Genomic DNA, 6,064 nt, shown 5'->3' with positions numbered 1-6,064 from the left:
ATATAATTTAAGTGTTGACAGGGATGTGCAGGAACTCTGAAGTTGCTGGTGGGATGCAAATTGGTACAACTACTTTGGAAAACAGTTTGGGATTATCAGAGAAACTTAAAGACACACATCCAGTGAGGGCTGCTAAATGTTTAACAACTGGCTCTCTAGGAGGAATGCCCTGATTTGCAGTATTAGCTGATTTCCATGGTGTAAAAACTAGCAAGTAACAATTCATTAAAAATATATATAATATAACTAACTGCAAGTTTATATAATTTAATTTTTAATAAGAGCTGTTTTAATTTATTTATAAAATTCCTAAAGTTTTAATGTTTGGTTCTGAGGGACCAGCATGAGCCAGGTCTAGCACATATACTTCCATGGCCACACCCAGAAATTCCATACACCCCTAGAGAAATGTGTTCATATGTGTACCTACAGAACCATTCACAGTCTTGTCTGTAATAGCTCAAAACTGGAAATAACCTATTATCCAATAATAAATAGATTAGATAACTCTGGTACGTTCATAAAATGAAATTTATTATACAGCAATGAAAACAAACTGGAGCTGCATGTAGCAATATGGATGCACCTTTAAAACAATGTTGAGGGAAAAATAGACAAAAGAACACATCAATACAATTCAATTAATGTAAAGTTTAAAAACAGACAATGCAATAGTGTTTAGAGACATGCACACAGGCAACGAAACTGTAAAGCAAACCAAGAAAATGTCATAAAATGCAGGATGGTGACTACCTTTGGGCAGAAAAGCAGAGTTGTATTCAAGGGCACATGTGGTTTCTGGGGTGCCGAAATGTTGCTTCTTGAAGTTGTGGTAGTTTCCTAGACCTTCACTTTACCTAAACCTGTATTCTATCACTTCTCAGCCTTTTGGCTAAGATCAAGTGTAGTACCTAAACCTGTATTCTAAATATTTTTCTGCATGTGTGTTGCATTTAACAATTTTTTAAAAGTTAAAGTTAATAGACATGTTTCTCTAAGCATAACTTTTAGGTGCAGCACAGTTAGTATCTGAAAGGTATGGATGTTATGGTCAAACTCTGACTTTGGTTTTCAGTTGGCATAGCATTAAGTTATCTCCCCTCTCAGTTCATTCCTGCTCCCAGATGGAAGCCTTCAGTAGGAAAAAGGGGTCATCCTTCTCCTTGTCCCTCTTCCCCAGCTCACTGTTTTTCCTGGCCCCCCTTTTCCTACTATGTTTCCCCCTTACTAATAGTCTCAGAGAGAAGTTAAGCCTGAGATAGGCTGGGCATGGTCAAAGTCATCTCTCATGAGCTCTGCAGAGCCTCCTCTTGTCCCTCAACTTGAGCAGGTACATCTATATTCCAGGTGGTACTGAAATTCTTTCCTTAGACCCTGGTCACCCAGCCTTCTCCTCTTAAGGTCACCCCATACTACCAGCTCGTCCCACTGGACAGGACGAAGACAACCTCATGTTAGCTCTCCCCTGCGTGGTCCACATCTGGTGTGTGTGGTGGATGCTGTCAGGTCTCTTGCCCTGACTAGTTCAAGAAGTGCAGACCCTCTCAACCTGGCTAATCTGCTGGCTCCACTACCAAGACAGAAAATCAGCTCTTTCTCACTCTGGATTTCCTTTGGTAGAAACGAGTCAGGCCCCATCCATGGTTCATTTTAGCTTTGTGAAGAATGGGTCAGGTTCCAGTTCTGGGTCTCCCAAGTGAATGGCGTACTGATCAAATCTCCAGTGATTTCTTGGGAGCCACCCTTGTTGGGCTTATGTCAGAAAATAGTGCCTTCTAACGTAGGGAAAGGGACAGGATTCAGCAGAACACAAGCTCTCACCAAAGGCATCTCTTGCCAAGATTCACACTAATATAATCCCAAGAGTCCCTAAATCTGGATGAGAGAGTGTCAGAATGATTGTGAAAAGACTTGAGCAGACATTGCTGCTTTGAAGATTGGAGAGGCCACAAGCAAGGAATGAAGGCAGCCTCTAAAATCTGGAAAAGGCAGGTGCCTGGGTGGCTCAGTTGGTTAAGCGACTGCCTTCGGCTCAGGTCATGATCCCAGAGTCCTGGGATCGAGTCCCACATCAGGCTCCCAGCTCAGCGGGGAGCCTGCTTCTCCCTCTGACCCTCTCCTCTCTCATGCTGTTTCTCTCTCGCTCGCTCTCTAATAAATAAATAAATAAAATCTAAAAAAATAAAAAATAAAAATAAATAAAATAAAATCTGGAAAAGGCAATAAAATGGATTATTTTCTAGAGCCTTCAGACAGGAACACAGTCCTGTCGACACCTTGATTTTAGCCCAGTGAGACCCATTTCAGACTTTTGACCTCCAGAACTGCAAGACAAATTTATGTTGTTCTAAGCCACTAAGTTTGTAGTAATTTGTTACAGCAGCAAAGAAAACTAGTACAAAGGAAGAATGGAGACAAAACCAGAAGATTCCAACAGAACATCAGTGTCAAGGGCAAATAAATATGTGGATTTTGGAAGTATGTTGTTTACTTACTGCCTATGGGACTTGAGAAAAGTTACTAAAGCGCTATGTGCCTGAGTTTCCTCACCTGTGAAATAAGATATAACAACACTGTTTAGAAGGATGCTTTTTATATAATAAGTTCTTAATAGCTTTAACTATTAACATTATTAGTACAGGATGATATGGGAGCAGGTAGAATGATCCATTTACCTGGACTGTATCTGGACATGAAAATCACCAATGGAAGATTAAGACTCCCTAGTCATCTTCCAGACTCTGCATGTCACAACTCTGATCTCGTTCTCAATCCCCTATGCTTTTTGGTAGAGCACATGGTCCATTAAGAAGATCCTCCATATCATTCTGAACATTCCCATCACCTTCTTGCTCTAACAGAAATCTGTCCCCACTGCTGGACACCATTTTCCCTGGTGCCTCCTTAACTGTGGGTAAGGAGAATTTGAGTTGGGGCTATATCTAGTTTGGGATTCATAGGATATAATGATGAAGATCCCTGTACCCCAATGTATAATTAAGTTCCTGCTTGCTCTGCTGAACTAGGAATGATTTCTTCTGCTGTACACTGTTTACTCACCCAGTGTGGGGGCCTATGGATCAGATATCATATCATGATATGAAATTAGTCTGCAACTCCTGCCACAGAAGTAAATGCGCAGTGGAAGAAAAATAAGATTTAAAATAAACAGGACCCAAAGTTTTATGGAAAACTCTTTCAATTATTAGACATGTATCATGTCTAATATATCTTATATATCAAACAGAGGATTGGGTTCTCATCAAAGCTCAGTTAAAATGAAAGCTACCTCTTGCTTAATATTACAGCATATGTAATTATAAATTCATTAGACATTTATTTCTTTTTTTGATGTGTAGAAATAAATGAAGACACAACCAAATGAAAATACGCAAAGTCCGTTTATTCAGAGCTTGCTATAACAATGAAGTCAGCCACCATCACTTGCATTTTAGCAGAGGCTCCAAGGCAAGCAGAGGCATGGAAAAGCTTTCTAGTGGAAAAAAAGGAAAGCTTCAAGTGTGCCCTGATTGGAGGCTGTTGGCATAAAAAAAAGCTGGAGGTGGGCTAACTAGGAGTGCTGTGTCCTATATGATTGGTTAGGGGTTATATTTGGGTTTTTCTCTGGTTGGTCCTACATTGGAAGCAAAAATTAAGGAAGCTGTCAGGTTTTACTCAAATTCTGGTCATTTGGGACCAATCAGTATAGGGGTTATTGTTTGGCTTTCTGGACTAGTTGTTAGAGATAATGGTCTGACTTCCTACAAGTCTGACTGACAGATAGTGAGCTAGCTTCCTGGGCTACTTACTATAGATAATGTTTTGGTTTCCTGGTCTGGTTGCTGTAGATTGTAGATCAGAGTTCTGTTTTTATTTATCATCTGGTCATTATCTATTTGTATATTCATCTTCTCAGATGCTAATCATATGAAGTAAAATCTATCAGGATCCCTATGTGTGCTGGGCACAAACCTGTAGCAACACTACAAACAGCACATATGTCAATGTAAAGACAAATGTTTATATTTCCAAACTACCACTTATGAACAAATTTCAGTTTGGCTACTTATGAACAATTTCAAAGACCAGATTGTTTATCTCTGCAGAAAAATATTACAAAACTATTGTCAGATGAAGAAGTAATCAAGGATATGTACCCAAAAAAGTTAAAAGTTATAATATAGACATGTATAATATGTAACAATATATATAATATAGAAATTATAAGCATAATAATGATGTTATGTTACTTTTATGGATTTTGTGATATTTGTGTTGTAAGTTTTTTTAAACTTGTAATCTCTTTTGAAATTTCATTTGAGTATCTGAGAAGGAAAGTTTCCAAAGAGCTAAGGAGCAAGGGTGTAAAAGATTGGACCTAGAGGCATCTGGCAGGTAAAAAGAAGAATGGTATGGGAGAGCTTAGTAAGCAGGGCCATAAAATGTTGAGATCATCAGTGAAAGGGTTAGCCCTGACAAACAGAGGAAGGCTCTTTCTGTGTAGCAGGAGAAAAAAAAAATGAGGGACTAAATATACAAGGAGTCAATGACCAAATGATATATAGAAATAGAACTTTGACCTCCCCTCCCCAATCTGCAGCAACCTGCCCAAGAAATTAATTCCCTTATCTGCAATAAATGGCCCAGGAAGCCAGCCTGCTGTTAAGTCAGACTTGTAAGAAGTCAGATTGCTATCACTAGTAACAATCCAGGAAGTTAAACAATAACTTCTGGAACAACCAGCTCGAAGTGGCCAGAACTTGATTAATAACTGACAATTTCCCTAATTTTTGTTCTTGTTTCCAACTTAGGACCACAAGAGAAAGCCAAATATGCATCCCTAACCAATCACATTGATAACCCACCTGTAGATTTCCCAGGCCAATAGCCTCCAAACAGGGCATGCCTGAAACCTTTCCTTTTTTTTTAACTAACAAGCTTTCCCACTGCTCTGCTCACCTTTGAGTTTCTGCCCAAATACAAGTGATGGTAGCTGACACCCCTGCTATCACAAACTCTGAACAAGTAGCCTTTGCTTTTCTCATTTGGCTGTTCTTTGTTTATTTCCTTCAGGAGAGGGAACAGATAAAGACAGAGACTTAGTGATACAGAGGAAATGAGAATCTCAAGACAACCAAGAACACCCCAGAAAAGGAGATAGTTCCACCCGTGGAGCCAAGAGTGTGGAGCTGGAGGCTTGAGAAGATAGAGAAGGTTCAGAGGGGATGATGTGGAGAACAGGGTAGGGAATCAACAATATGAAAAGGATATGGTAGGGTGATTTTTGAGCAGCCAGATGGTGGGGCTATATATATCTTGTCAACTGAAATGTATAAATTTAGAATCAAACTTGGAAGGTGACAGGGGTCAAGCAGGAAGCATAAGCAAGCTAACTTGGCTGAGGACAGCAGGGAATAGTGGAGACTGGCCAGCTGCAGAGCATGAAAGGGGGAGCAGCTATTCAACTCCCACTGATTGGGCCTGTGCTTCTTAAGGCAGTGATGTTGCCAGATGCTCAATTTTAAAGAGAAACTAGAAATCCAGAATTTTATAGAATTTTTTCACTTGTTTAAATTTTGGCAAATAATGTAATTTAAAAAATAAGATATAAAACATTCTATCAGTGTTGTTGTACATTCGTTTGCTTGAGGCTTCAGAGAAGGAACTGAAGGATACACTGATGTCTGATGATGTTAACTCATCCTCTAATATTCTGAACTTTTTTTTCTTATTGCTCTCCTCATTCCTCCAGTCACACTGGCCTTCTGATGCCCCTGTGAATACGGCAAGAATACTCTTACCTCAAGTACTTGCTGTACATGCTATCCCTTCTGTCCAGAATATTCTTTCCCCAGGTATTTGCATGACTTGCTTCATCTTCTTTCAAGTTACTTTTGCAGTGAGGTTCTCTATTTTAAATTGCAACATCTCCAATAGCATTCCCTGGCATATTTCCCTTACTCCCTATCCATCACCTTGTCACCTATCCCCACACCTTTTTATTACCATTTTAGGTACTATTTTGCTTACTGTCCTTGCCCACAGGAATGCAGTACTTGAAAGC

General features: G+C 39.5%; 1 pseudogene; it reads left to right on the top strand.

The window, feature by feature from the left end:
• The first annotated feature begins 872 nt into the window (after positions 1 to 872).
• On the top strand, positions 873 to 1,027 carry LOC118007228 (annotated as a pseudogene).
• The last annotated feature ends 5,037 nt before the right edge of the window (positions 1,028 to 6,064 follow it).

The sequence above is a fragment of the Mirounga leonina genome, unplaced genomic scaffold (assembly GCF_011800145.1).
Source record: "Mirounga leonina isolate KUSES-001 unplaced genomic scaffold, KU_Mleo_1.0 Mir_115, whole genome shotgun sequence".
In the NCBI taxonomy this organism is placed as follows: domain Eukaryota; kingdom Metazoa; phylum Chordata; class Mammalia; order Carnivora; family Phocidae; genus Mirounga; species Mirounga leonina.
Note: the sequence above shows the minus strand (reverse complement) of the source record. Positions and strands in the feature narration are given on the sequence as shown.